This window comes from Pezoporus flaviventris, unplaced genomic scaffold (genome assembly GCF_033815535.1).
Source record: "Pezoporus flaviventris isolate CSIRO_AGI_PZ_B2104156 unplaced genomic scaffold, CSIRO_AGI_Pfla_v1 ptg000031l, whole genome shotgun sequence".
NCBI classification, from domain to species: Eukaryota; Metazoa; Chordata; class Aves; order Psittaciformes; family Psittacidae; genus Pezoporus; species Pezoporus flaviventris.
The window spans coordinates 29,165,632-29,180,990 of NW_026892579.1; the positions used below are offsets into that span (position 1 = coordinate 29,165,632).

General features: G+C 38.9%; 1 protein-coding gene across 1 annotated transcript in view; it reads left to right on the forward strand.

Moving 5' to 3' along the window:
* KHDRBS2 (KH RNA binding domain containing, signal transduction associated 2) overlaps positions 1 to 3,486 on the forward strand; it is a 372,356-nt gene extending 368,870 nt beyond the window's left edge. The window contains exon 12 of the transcript XR_009744596.1: positions 1,773 to 3,486. The gene's annotated coding sequence lies outside the window, so the exon portion shown is untranslated. The remainder of the gene's footprint in view (positions 1 to 1,772) is intronic.
* Positions 3,487 to 15,359: the final 11,873 nt, after the last annotated feature.

The following is a 15,359-nucleotide window of genomic DNA, read 5'->3' on the forward strand; positions in this document are numbered from 1 at the left end:
TATAACCTGCAGCTAAAACGACATCTTGGAATTCTGCTTCTTTTGTAGGGAAATGTATTTTTCAGTAATACGAATGTTCAGACTCAGGAAAAAAATGTATCTAAGGAAGTGTGTTATAAACAGAATCTTAAGCTATTGCTCTGCTTGATTACACTGATCTGTTTTCCTGAGAATCAAGTGTTATCATCTGTCATTGCATCCCTGTGTTCATTTCTTAATACTTGTGAGTGTGATACAAACCACTAAAAGAAATTCATTGCCCATACTAGACAGTTTCCTCTGTTACACGAACATACTTTTCCTATTGTGTCATTTGGTTTGATAAGTGCTAATACAAAGGTTCTTACCTAGTGCTTTTAAAACGCTTACTAATCTACAGAGACAGAAAAAGCAAACAGCAGTTAACAAATTGCTTTGACAGTGCGCTCCCTCGGGAGGCATTCATAACATTGTCACCAATGTTATTATTTCTCAGGAGCACCATTAACAGTCACACCACCAAATGTGTATGTAATTCTGTAACATCAGTCCCAGTGCTGGGCAGCTTTCCCGATCAGAGGTTAACTAGGAGCAAAACCACATCACTATTGAAAAGAAAGTGGAAACAAGCCTAAAGTGTTAAACACACAGTTTAAAGTCCCATTAATACAGTCATTTACAGGTAGCAGAACTGAACTGTGAACACAAGTGAGCAGTATATTGACTTTTTAAAAATTGTATGCAAAGGGACAGGTTGTATTTTAATTTCAGTTTTGATTAATAGTTTTTGTTCTAGTCTGTTTTAGTCCTGTTAGCCAGAAAAATAATAATTTTGAGAAGAACAGTGTGTCGATATAGATAATAAGTTCTCTATGAACTACTGAACTATTTGAAGACAGATATAATTGGTGTAAGAGTAAACAGGTAAATAGTAGTCAGAAATTGTCACAGAATTATTTGTTCACAACATTTGTGAAACTTTGACTGGAAACCCCTGTGCCATTATGGTTTGTTGAAAATCAAAAACATATACAGAAAATAGTTCTGAAGTAAACAAAATTTAGAGAAAATGTACCAATAGCAAAACACAAAAGATACTCTATGTGTTAATTCAGTCAAGACTAAGAAGTAGCTTGACTTCAGGATTTCTGACAATTCAGAGCTCTCTGATATAGGAGAAAGAAATGTATAGTTAGCTGGAGCCAAGAATACCATCGTGTCCCCCCTACACCAAATTAACAATGGGATCTTTTAACCACTGGAGTAATCTGTGTCCTTCTGAAAGATATGCTGCATCTCAGAAGCTACAAAGGCTGATAATTTTGGGACAACACAGGAGTCTAGACTAGACAATAATGTACAATTTCCTCTGCCCTTAATATCTATTTATGAATTTAAGAATCTGCAATTCAACAAAGATGAATGAGGTTAACAGAATCTGGCCTTCAGTCATATATATTTTATCATTTAATTACATTTCCATTTGAGGATTATAATTCAGTTCTCTTATGACTTTATCTCTGAAATTTTTCTACAGATCACAGAAATAGTCTTTCTTATTCTAGTAATTAAACTTTGAACCAAATAGAAGTTCTTCAGCTTGAGACTCTGGATTGTCATGAGAAACATCATTTTAGCTTGTTACGTGGGAACACAGTAATGATACAGCACAAAAAGCATTAGTGTCTGTTTTAGCCCCTGAGCTATGCAAATGTGTGGTTCTGTTTTGATCATGCTTGATATGCCATGTCTTGACTAGGTTTTATTCCATTCTGTTTTTACAGGTTAGTAAGAGTTTAATCAAGAAAAAAAAAAAAAAGTGTCTAATGAACAGCAATTTGAAGCACAGCATTTGGAAAGGTCAGAATGGTACATTACATCCTTATTATCCAAAAGAACAGATGACTTTAATATCCTGGCAGCATTTTCCTGTGAAGAAGATATTAAACAAGAACTGAAAATGGCACAAGGTTGCCTCTTACTTTCTTCTGACAAAGACTGCAACAAGATGATTAAACGGTACAGAATAAATCTCTTTCTAATGTTCAGTTGTAGATCCTGCCTACATTTCAAAAACCTAAGCTAACCGGAGTGCCAAAACACATGCTATTTGTTTCAGGTCCCTTAGAACTCATTTTACTGCTTATATGACCCAGTTTCCATTAATATTTTCTGGTCTTAAAGATGGAAAGGCATATTAATTAAAGGTACACAATGCAACGAGTTTTGTCAAATGCTTGTGTTGAATTACAACAAAATAAGCACTACAACAGCACTGCTTAAAATATAGGGGTTTCAGCTTCTGTTTGAAAAGACCTAACAACAGAGATAATGTATTCCAACATGCAATGCACTGCATGTGTCCTGTTTTGGAGAGTCCTTGAAGGTATGGAACTGTTTGGAAGCAAAGGAACTTTTAGTGTATATCTTGTTAACAATTTCATTAATGTAAGGAGCTGTCACATTCCTTAAACCATTATCTGTATGAAGACTCTTACTTTATAGGTCTAAGGAGAGCAAAAAATCTTCTGGAGCTTGATGTTGTATTTTAATGTTAAAACACACTATCAGGGTTCTCATGTTAAATCTTCTTATGACAAATGAACAAATGCTATGCTTAAAAATCAAAAAATTAGTATATAGCCTACACCTGTATTAGTTAGTAGTCATCATTCCACATGAGATATGAGGTCTGCCATTACATAAGAATGTAACAAGTTCAATATTAAAGATATTCATAATTATTAAAGAAAACACTTTACATTATTCCAGAAGATCAGAAGATATCTGTTTTGAAGTATTGCTGGCTGAAGTAGACCTACGTGGATTTGCACAAGCTCACAAGTAGAAATCATATGGAACCTTTTTTTTCCACACCACCCAGGGAATACATTTGAAAAGAAATTTCTCCATGGTACATTACATGCAGCATCTTGCTGAGAAAAATCATTCTGCTTCAGTCAAGAGAGATAAAATGAACATTTCCAATATATGTTTTCAGTGCCTCGAATATATATGTGTGTGTGTCTGTGTGTATATGTGCATGCACTGTTGTCTTTTTCTGCACCTTAGGTGATTTTATTTTCCACTGGAGATTTTAAATGTATTTTTCATCCTTTATTTTGCAGATATAAAGTAGGATAGTTTTTACAGTGCACTGGCAATATGCGACCTATTTTGAAACTCAGAAGGTTATGCAAAACTGTAGTCAGAAATCCCTAATGGGTCTTCTTTTCATAAATACCTACAGAAATTAATGTTTTCCATATGCCTAGAAAATATCCACTAGATACAAGTTTCAATCAAGTTCCTTGTAATTCAGCTAATAGTCCCTGACACTGTAGTGACTACAGCCGAGTATGCAGCCTACAGGAAATAATTAGCAAAACTCTGTTTTTTCAGTTCCTGATTATTATCCACAATAGAACTGAGTATTATAATTTGAGTCACTAAGAGCTCTGACCATTTATACTTTTGCTATGAAAACATAAAATATATGCTGCTGTATCCATTTCTTAAAAGACCATGGTTGGGGAATGACTGAATAGAAAATCCAGGGTATGGAGGTAGTCACACAAACAACTCCAGGATTTCTTAGAGGAAGAGTCCAATGTATCAGATGAAGACAGTGGGGTTTGTTATACTCTTCTTAGTTTGCTCATGATTATGGAAAATGGTGTTACTCTGTCGCACACTATTTAACATGGGGAACACTTTGAACACATTATGCAGCCTTATTTAGTCATTTTATGAAATGGATTTTTTCTGCTAGGTCACAGTCATTCTTTTTTTGAAAAAATACTATAAAAATCAAGTACATTTTATGAACCAATATGCCAGTTTGAAGTTAAACTTTTAAGAGGCCCCTCCTTTCATGACTTATCTTCAAGAAATCATGTGGTGGTTAGGCATTTCCATAAAGTCTTTCTTTAATAAGGAAGGTGAAGAGTAAAAGTTGAATGTAAAATGTTGGACCTGTGAACCCATGCGGATATCTCAAAGCAAAGGATCATGTAATCCCCCATAAAGTACATTCATTAATTTAACAGAGATGAAAAAAGGATGTGGCTGATGGGAAAAGTGTCATATTGAAGCAAGATCAGAAAAGATAGACATGAAAACACAACAGACCATGTGCAGCACACATGTCCCCACACATGTGACTTTGAACCAGAAGGTGCTCGTTCACTGTAATCCCACTAAGGAGGGCAATCACATTCTGTGAAGTATTGCTTAAAATACCATTTGTGGCAGCTATCACTATGAAAAGGTTTTTCAGCTTCTGTTTGAATAGACCTACCAACAGAGATCATGTATTCCAACATGCAGTGCACTGCATGTGTCCTGTTTTGGAGGGTCCCTGAAGGTATGGAACTGTTCAAAGGGAAAGGATTTTTTAGTATATCTCATAGGTAATCTTACATCCCTTCAGATATGCACCATCAAATGGGTCTCTAAGCTCTGCACAGCATCCTGTGCAGATCCTGCCAGTGTAAAGGTTATGCAATATTTTGGTATTCTAAGCTCTTGCAAGGTTTTCCTAAAAGAAAATAACTCCATTACCATTTTCACTGTCTGTCCTGGGTTCAGCAGTAGCAGTCATTTTTATCCTTGTTGGTAGCTGTTGCAGCGCTGTGTTTTGACTTTCGGCCTGGGAACAGAGCTGGTAGCAATGATGTTTTGGTTTGGCCAAGGACTTTGTGAGCCTCATGCTCTGCCAGGGAGGAGGGAAAGCTGGGAGGAAGCAGAGACAGGACACCTGACCCAAACTGACCAAAGAGGTATTCCATACCACAGCACGTCATGCCCAGGATGTAACTGGGAGTTAGCCGGAAGGGCTGGGAGACTGCAGGGTTGGAGGAGGCATCGGTCGGTGCTTGGTCAGGCTGGGGGGGGGGGGGGGGGGGGCGAGTTGGTGAGGTGTTGTTATTTCCTTTATCATTATTATCATTGGTGGTAGCAGTAGTGATTTGTGTTATACCTTAGTTACTAAACTGTTCTTATCTCAACCTGTGGGAGTCACATTCTTTTGATTCTCCTCTCCGTCCCTCCGGGAGTAGGGGGAGGGAAAGAAGGAGGGGGGAGTGAGTGAACGAGCTGTCTGGCTGGGTTTAAGCCATGACACTGTCAAACAAAAAAAGATGTGCACATGAGAATTTGTTGCTGCTGGTTTAGATGAAGGCAAGAGCCCAAAGGTGGTACAACCGGTGCAACCCAGTGGCAGCTGCCTGCAGACTGCTTTGATACAGCAAGCCAGCTAAGTTTATCCTGAAACCAGAGAATGTGCACAGAACTGAAGATCCATGTGTGCGCAGCATACTGCAGTCCTGTGCCTGTTCAGGGTAATTGCCATGTGGGTCACTAACTCCATGTACAATGGTCTCCTGGTCAGGATCTCTGCACATGCATACATACATACCTGTTTTGCATCTCCATATGAAAAGCTCCTTTTGTGCTCCAGAGCATTGTATTCATATCTGCACACATTAAAAATCTCCACACATCTACTGCAAACACTCTTTGCAAAGGTCTCTGTGTCCATCAAGCTGGAATTGTGCAGGAAGTCAAATAGGTATATAATTATGCAATTTACGCCTCCAAATGCTGCTAAAAGGCTAAGTACATTTTTGCGAGTGTGCTTTTTGTGTCTGCAGCTCAAAATCCAGTAATACTTGAATTTCAATTTGTTTTCTTTTGACACACAATGTTACTTGATATTATATGAATAAATAATCCATGAGCTAGAAAACACTAAAAGGGAGGAAGGAAGTTGTATTATTAAAGAGAGATTAAAATAATTTGACATGAAAGGCATTTTAGAGACAATACAAATTGTCTGATTTACCGATGTGTACAGAAGCTAATACATCATTCATCCCTGCTACCACCTGACAGCTGCTCAGCTTCTAATGGGAAATGTGATGGTGGTCACAGTCCAGTTCATAGTGGACAGGTGTTGGCATCACAAAAAGTCATTATCACAACGGGCACTAATTGGCACCTGTCGTGGTTTAAACCCAGCCAGTAACTCAGAAACACGCACTCACTCGCTCACTCCCCCTCCCTCTTCCTTCCCCCTCTCCCGAAGGGATGGGGAGAAAAATCAAAAGAATGTAACTCCCAAGGGTTGAGATAACAGCAGTCCAGTAACTAAGGTACAACACAAATCACTGCTGCTACCACCAATAATAATAATGATAAGGGAAATAACAAGGGAAGAGAATACAACTGCTCACCACCTGCCAACCGATACCCAGCCCAACTGAGCAGTGATCTCCCCCTTCCAGGGAGCTGCCCCCAGTTTATATACTGGGCATGACGTGCTGTGGTATGGAACACCTCTTTGGTCAGTTTGGGTCAGGTGTCCTGTCTCTGCTTCCTCCCGGCTTCATTTCCTCCCTGGCAGACCACGAGACTCAGAAAGTCCTTGGTCAGAGTAAACATTACTGAGCAACAACTAAAAACATCGGTGTAATCAGCGCTGTTCCCAGGCTGAAAGTCAAAAACACAGCACTGCACCAGCTACTAAGAAGGAGGAAATGACTGCTACTGCTGAACCCAGGACAGCACCTTTGTTGAAAGTCTCGGCAAAGAGGCCAGTGATTGAATCAGCATGGAGGCTGACTGGCAAGCTCTGCTAGCATGGGATGCTGGGCTCAGCTTATCCTTCACTGAAAATATCCTTACTTTTGCACATGTTTCAAAGGAACAGCCAGGTTCTAACACTTTCTGTTTGCCTATAAGTTCTAGGAGCATGTGTACTACTGTGGCATAGCTCTGGAAGCAGTGACTTTGTACAGAGGGGTGAGACACATCTTAGGGACACTGAAGCCTGCCCACTGATGCTGGCCAACAGAAGAACTTGTGGACTTAGCCTTGAGCTGGAAGAAGATCAAATGAAATAAAACCAAAGGCTGATGTAAGGGAGAAACCACACGTGACCCACATGGGACTGAATTCTCATCCAAGCTTTTCTCAATTTTAGCTTATTTACATGCAACTGTGATTCTGTGGACCACTTTACTCCTCTCTGCCTCAGTTTATTCTTTTGTATGAAGGTCATAATATTTGTCTCACTCTTGGGCATAATATAAGGCTATGCTAACTAACCAGTGCCTTAAGGTATTTAAACACCTGTGATGGAACAATATATACATTAAAATGCAGGCTTCAAATATATAGGTACTTTGGTTTCTTAATAATCCTATTAAATGTGTTTCATTACATACAGTTTCATACATACAGCTTCTTCTTCCACTCAGGCTATCTTGTCCAAATCAATGGTTAAAATGGGTTTTCCTTTAGTGTACAGAAACCTATACTGTTTGTGGGTTAATTATAACTTTTCTTTTACTTTTTAAGCTCTATAGACAAATGTTATATAGGTCAGTAATGTGACTGTAGGATTTGAGAATGCTTTTACTAGTAATAAAAAAAGAGTAAAAATAGAAGGGCTGGGGAAAAGGAAAGAACAGTTCTAGTTTTATGTGTATGGAAAAAGTGTTGCATTTGTTGCACATGGCTTTGTCGGTGTATAGATAAAAGTGAGAAAACCAAACTGGGAAACTGATACACAAAGTCAGGTAAAATATATCATAAAGGACTGAAAAAAAAATTATGTAAAAAGTTTGAGGTTTATCTGTTTGCATCACTGTTCCTAAGGCTTACCTTCATTAGAAAGTATAAAGGTATAAGATAATATGAGCAGTTACAGAGGCTCAAAACACCACCAAGCCAGATTCTGATCTCTTCCCATTGATTTTTCACTGCTGTATTACATCTGATTTCAAGGAAATGTCTTCTCATTTACATACATCTACATGAATTCAGGATCAAGCCACCAAGTTTTGCTTCCTGCAGTGTTAATAATGAGCAGTGGCTGCTGCAATGTGCTCCTAAAGACACTCTGAAAAAAGAATATGTCATTGTTAGCCTAATGAGGGGAAAGGGAGAGAGATTGCTAAATGTTTTATCTCTAGCCCAATTAAAGGAGAGGGAGAAAAAAAGATGGGGAAGACATCCAAGAAGGAGAGCTGTGTACATGACAGATTTCTTCCTGCCTTGTTACAAGAGCATTCTCGCTAGGTAGAACGGAAAAAGACAGGAGGACGCGGGAATACAAAGGATAAATCCTGCAACTGAAATCAGACTGTGGCTGCATGGACCATCAGTCTGAGCTGCGCATTGGCTTCCAAAAATACCTGGCTTGGGAAGGAAAGAATATGGTAACAAGTACTCTGTTGTCATTACTGTCATTACTATCCATGCAGATATGAAGGAGCAAGGCTTGCCTGTGTGCTGAGAGCCTCCTTGGCCATCCACAGTCACCTTTCAGGGCTACTATAGAGGGAGACGACTGCTTGTCATCTTTGCCAGTTCGGATGTTGCTGAGCTCACTGACAACTCACTGTTTATAAAACAAGCGAAACTTGATCCCATGAAGTTTTCTTGATCCCAGAAACATCAGGCCTGCCAGAATGGGTGCCTACATCTCAAACAGCATGCTAGGTCCCAGACTCATGCTGTCACGATGCTTATATCCTACACTGTTCTCATCACCTGCACAATGGCCTCGGCCATGCAGAGCACAGACGAAATTACCTTGCATCCCCTACTTACCTGTAGTGCTCAGACACTGAACTGAGTGATGGTTGCTTGATGCTTGATGTGCCTGGTATAATCCAGTCCCCAAAAATCGAATTCCTGTTACTTATTTTAAATCTATATATATTTCCTTGCCTTCTGACTAAAATGTAGCAGCTTTGTGAGCTAAGGTGTAGCTGCCCTTTTACCATGTCAAGTGCCAGAAGCTTTAGCTAGGGAAAATGAATTTGTAAAGATTTGCTCTGCTCTGCTAGTCTTTCATACTGCAGTTTTTCCCAGTAACTAAAGAGAGTTAGAGAAAGTTCCCAAGAAAGACTTGCATTACCAGTCTCTTGCTGTAATTATTTTTTAATCTGTGACTCCTGAGTCCCTACCCTGGGCAACGTTTTGTCTTGTTCCGTGACAGCCATGACTGTTTTAGACATTCTTTCCCTGCAGTGAGACCTATTTGCTTTATTCACCACTTACCTGAGTACAGACAACAGAAGGGGGATATTGGTTCTGGCTTCTGTTTGTGCAGGAGGAGTCACAGGATTATTTCACAAGCCTTCCAGTGACAACTGCAGGACAGGTATGGCTCCATGAACTCTCCTGTCAGCACAACAGAAGATCATGGAAAAAGCAGCCTATACTGCTTTGGGGGAGAACTGCAAGTCTGCCACAAAGACTGGCAGTAGCCCAGACTCATGCAAGCAAGCCCAATTCAGACTTGTTTGTACAGGGAGATGAGGTGTCGCGGTTTAAGCCCAGCCGGTAACACAGAACCATGCTGTCACTCGCTCACACCCCCCATTTCCTCCTCCTGCTCCCAGAGGGATGGGGAGGAGAATCGAAAGAATGTAACTCCCACGGGTTGAGAAAAGAACAGTCCAGTAACTAAGGTATAACACAAATCACTGCTGCTACCACCAATAATAATAATGATAAGAAAAATAACAAGGGAAGAGAATTCTACTGCTCACCACCCGCCAACCGATACCCAGCCGTACCCGAGCAGTGATCTCGCCCTTCCGGGTAACTGCTCCCCCTTATATACTGGGATTGATGAGCTGTGGTATGGAATACCTCTTTGGCTAGTTTGGGTCAGGGGTCCTGTCTCTGCTTCCTCCTGGCTTCCCCTCCTCCCTGGCAGAGCATGAAACTCAGAAAGTCCTTGGTCAGAGTAAACATTACCTAAACATTGGTGTTATCAGTGCTGCTCTCAGGCTGAAAGTCAAAAACACAGCACTGCACCAGCTACTAAGAAGGAGGAAAACGGCTGCTACTGCTGAACGCAGGACATGAGGGTAGGTTGGGATTAGCCTCCAGATGCTTTCAATCTTACAACATTTTTAGATTATTCTAGATTTATTCCTCGTTATTTGTATATTATAAATATTCTAGCTAACAATGACAATGCCATAAGATTTCCATTCAAAATTTTGACAGTTTGGGTGTGTTAGAGGGCTTTTCACATGTTGGATTCCTTTATCCTCTTTCATAGTTTGTTTCTGAAGAAGTACTAAGCTTCCCAGTAAAAACTTGCCTGATTCACATATGTGAGCATCAAGTTTTCTCTATTTTTTACTTAAAAGTTCTGGCCCACTAAACTTTGACATTCCAGCAAAGTACTCTGTGCTGGCTGCTAGCAAAATCAGTAAATATATGACAGTGCTATCAGCTACTCTTCCCTGAACCGCAAATATCCCAGGATCTTTGAAAACAAGATATCTGATGTTTGAGAACAAGAAACCAAATTCAGTTTGATTTAGTGATAAAGCCTGCCAATTTGGGAGACATAATGGCTAGCTAATGGTAGCATATTTGCTTACAAATGACACCTTCCAAAATATCATACTTACAGTTTTTGTTGCGAGTTTAGCAAAGTGGTAAAATTTAATGGACAAATGTGAGTTCAGTTAACTCCAGCTCACACACGACAGACTGAAGACACATCACATTACTGGATCTCTCTAAAGTTTAACAGTGTCAGGTCTTTGTGCCCTAGCCTGGAAATAAAGGACTTACATTACCCAGCAATGATCTAAGGTGATGTAAGGACAAAGGAGATGAGTACAATGTTAGTATGATGCAGATACTACTCACTTTATGTTTACTTCCCCCTTCCTGTTGTATCTCAACCACTGCAAAGTCTGCCTCACATTAAGGAAGCTGAAGTTATTAACTTCAACACACAGCAATATAGTTTTTATGATAAAATACTGTATTAAATAGGAGAGTTGCCTGCAAAAGCCACCAATAAAAATTCAGTCTCAATCAGCAGGACCAACACAAAAGGCCAAGGCAGTCCAAATTATCAGTCAGCATTTCAGCAACATTCCAATTATTTTCATCATTTAGAATGACCCTGCAGTATTTTGAAATTATGTTTTAAACTGCAGTGGTTATTAATCAGGTAGCTATGGCAAGCCAGCATCATGATCAGCAGGATGGACACAGATACTATATCATCTTGATCTTACTGAATAATTTGCTTCGAAGAGCAAGATTTCTTGTAACTTTATCTCTTCATCATTTAGATGTCCAAAATAACAAGCAGAGTATTTTGTGTTGGTTTATAGGGCATTTTCTACATGTCACAAGAAGAAAAATGAAATTATATTGCACCTATCTACCCCCTAGACTGCATGATTTTTTCATACATATAGATGTAATCTTCATTAAATCTCAATTTCTTTGCCATTAGGATGCAAAGAAGGAGCTGCAAAAGCCCTGACTGTAGCAGGCCAGAGTTGGACTGAGTTGTTAGCAACACTTGTTTAGGGCTGATGTTTCCTTACATGAAATAAAAATAACTAATAATTTTTTCTTTAATTTATGAAACTCCATGGCTACAATTTTTGTTTGTAGCATTCATTCACATTTTCACAATATAAAAAGCAGTATTATTAAAATTTTCTTAATATTACTTAAATACTTGTGCTTTTAAGAAAAAAAAACTTTTGTTTATTGCTTTTGTGCAATTTTGGGACTCTTGCTTTCATGTGTTTCAACAGGTCTCTTCTTTTCCCATGTAGCCAAGTTATGCCCTGAGCATTATCACTTGGGTATTATTAAAAGAGGTGCAATTTTGTTGCGTCTTATTTCTTATGCCCAGCTGCCTAATGGTGTCATTGGTGTTTTTTCTATTCCTTTTAAGTTCTATTTTCCATGGATCAGCAAAATTTTATTACAATGAGCAGTAAAATCTGGCCAAATTTACTTCTATTGTCTTAGAAAAGAAGGGTCAGTAAGGCTAATTTTTCAAGTAATGCTGGTATTTTTTGGTGATCTTAAACATTAAACAAAATTTGTGTATTAGAAATGTGAGCTGTCAATCTCTGGGTTTACATAATCCTATTTCTGATTCAAGCATTTCATTTTAAGAAGGTAAAAGTGCCAAAACCTGCATACAATAAAGTGTTTCTCTGAAATGCAGTTCAGATAAACCTGCTCCATGTAATTATCCACACAAAGAGCTGCTGGATTCTATTTTAGTTTAAAAATCAAAAAAAATCTTTAAAGCTTTTCTCTGTATTAGAGTCACTTCAAGGCCAACAGTACACACTGAATAAAACCCTTCAAATGTCTCCTAGATGATCCATAATTCTGTTTGTTTCTGAAGACTGAGGAAAAGAGCTGCACATAGCATTTCCTTGTCTATTGCAGTGTTGGCCTAAAAAGCCTGTGTCATCTTGGAGCTGTTGGAACAAGTCCAGAGGAGGGCCATGAGGACGATCAGAGGACCGGAGCACCTCCCGTATGAAGATAGGCTGAGAAAGTTGGGGGCTGTTCAGCCTGGAGAAGAGAAGGCTGCGTGGAGACCTCATAGCAGCCTTCCAGTATCTGAAGGGGGCCTGCAGGGATGCTGGGGAGGGACTCTTCATTAGGGACTGTAGTGACAGGACAAGGGGTAATGGGTTAAAACTTAAACAGGGGAAGTTTAGATTGGATATAAGGAGGAAGTTCTTTACTGTAAGTGTGGTGAGGCACTGGAATACATTGCCCAGGGAAGCTGTGAATGCTCCATCCCTGGCAGTGCTCAAGGCCAGGTTGGACAGAGCCTTGGGTGACATGGTTTAGTGTGAGGTGTCCCTGCCCATGGCAGGGGGATTGGAACTCGATGATCTTAAGGTCCTTTCCAACCCTAACTATTCTATGATTTTATCTTTGGCATCGGTCAAATAAGATTGAATCAATTTAATTGCTATTTTTATTTGATTCCGGCCAACATCCTGAGATGAAGAGCAATGAAGGCTGGAAGTCTGGAGAAATGCTGCACCCACTGCTGTGCTGAAGCATCACCATTAGCTCTGGTGTTGAGAAGGAATCAACCAGAGTTTCCCTGGAAAAACACCTTACCCGGGTACCATCAAGTATTCCTTTTGTGAGGTAAAACTTAGTTACTCTTGGTTTTGCCAGAAGCAAGTGAACTAAGGGAAAGATCCTTCTATATCTGCCATCTTTTAAGTATTCTCTGTATGCATCTGCTACTGGCCACTAGCAGAGTGACCTTTGGACTGAACTTGGTGTGACCTGCCTTATGGGTCATGTACATCCTTTCTACTCAGCTGCTTTGAACCGGCTGATTCAATATTCTGGTCTTCCTCTTTCCACATTGCTTTTTGCAATACTCTTGATCTATTTTACAAAAGCACAAACCCATGAATATTCTTGCCAGATGGTTACCTAACATCCTTATTACTTACTAGTTGAGTATGTACTTCAGTGATCATGGAAGGAGGTGCACAGGTGTCAAAGACACTTTAAAAATTCTATAAAATATTACAGACAGAAAAGGCCCATACAGCTCAGTTACAGCATCTTCTGTCAAAGCATAGACTTTGAGAAAATTCAGTCTGTAAAAATTCATTCCTGAAGTCCTGAAGAATGAACATGCTTCAGGAATTTCCACTGAAACAGTGCAACATTCTCATTGAAAAAGAAAGAGGTTTTTCTGTGACTTTCTCTGATTTCCCAATGACTGTCTGTAAGACTTGACTCTTCCTTGTATGAAGTAGCATACAACTGAATAACAAGAAAAGACAGTGTGTCTAAGCACGATGTTTAAATAGGAAAACAAAAGCAAATCCAGGCAATGTCAGCAACACAGCAAACAGATGAGGAGGGAATAATATAATCAATCTAACCATGTGTCTGGTCAGAAAATATAACCCATAGGAGAGAATTAAGTTATTTACTGACTGCAGTTCCTGTATCACACCAAGCTACAGCTATCCTCTTGTATCCCGACATGTTCATTTGACAAGAGCTGAAAACAAGTGGATGTAGAAAAATGTGTCCTATTTATAAGCACCTGTGAGATGCTTGGGGTTTAACTATAATAAAATGGGGTTGTGCATGTTTTGGTTTTGATTAAAGCCTATTTGGTAAGTGTACAACTATGCCACAGCAGGTAAAAGACACCTTCTTTCTATAACTTTCTTCACAATTATGTCAAACTTCATTTACTTGAATATTCAAGAGCCATACAATGCAATAAGCACTGAGAAGAAAATACACAAAGCAGGAGTGTAACTTTTCAGAGGTATGATTGATTTACAAAGTATACTACACTTGACCTTGAACTATTGCCACAGTTTTTTACACTTGTTACACAGCTGATTTTGTCCTCCTTACATATCTAGGTGATCTTTATATCCTCTCTTACTAAGTGAAATAGGTATGTGACAATTCTGAAATTCAATCCCTTAGAAAGATACTTTGTGTCTCAACTTAAGGATGCACTTTGATATTTTTATATAAAGTCCTGTGTTTTGAAAGTATGTAGAATTGTTATGCTTCTATTTTTTCCCCATATGAAAACACTGAAAATTATTTTAAAATGTATTACATTTAGAATGTGAATTAACTTTACTAAGTCTTATCTCAGTAGGTCATCTAATACCCCCAAGAAAATAAACCGGAAATTAATACTGACACAGCTGAAGAAGATTAAAGAAAAAAAAAACGTATTTAAAACATTCAAACCATAATAACACTCAAGAACTAATGCACTGGGGTAGTCACAACCATAACATATTTGTGTGCTGCACCGAGGACTCTGAAAGCAGTTTTAAATAAGCAGTTATAAACACTTAGTTGGTTCAGGGAATTCTAACAGTGAGAGACTGCATAAATGATGAACAGCTAAGCAGAAAGCACATTTATCCCCAAAGCCAACACACAGCCTTTCAGCATCAGAAACTACAAAATTGGAATATATGGGTACATACTTTTGGAATATCATCTTTTCAACCAATCAAAGTAACCAAACATCTTACGCAATTCAGCAATGAATTGAAGAGCTTCTTTTTACCCCTGAGATGCAAAATGAGAGTGAAAATAAGCACTGCATTCATGCTTTGTGGTTCAGAAGCAAGCAATTCTCTGCCTTGTTTTCTCTGAAGTGTGTACAGAAGCTTGCCTGTGTAGTTCTTAGAATGAAATCAAGAATGCAGCTATACTTACCATATTCCAGAAAGTGTAACAATTCCACATGCACTGCCTGATTTCTGCTGCAGGAGCAGCTGGTAAAATATAATGACACTCTTCTTTTGCAGAAAGGATAAATCTTGAGTAGAATAGCAAACTTATATATTATTATAAATTAATATGCCAAAATGTGGTAGTATTTGAAAAGCATGGTTTTAGTAAATAAATAATTCTGTGACTTTTGTGCACAGGTGACTGACTGGAAATTTTGGAGAACAAAGCTGACAAACCAACCAGAATAAACAAACAAGCTTTCTCTTCCAAACCTGGAAATGTCCGATACTCTTGAGTGAATGTGTGGG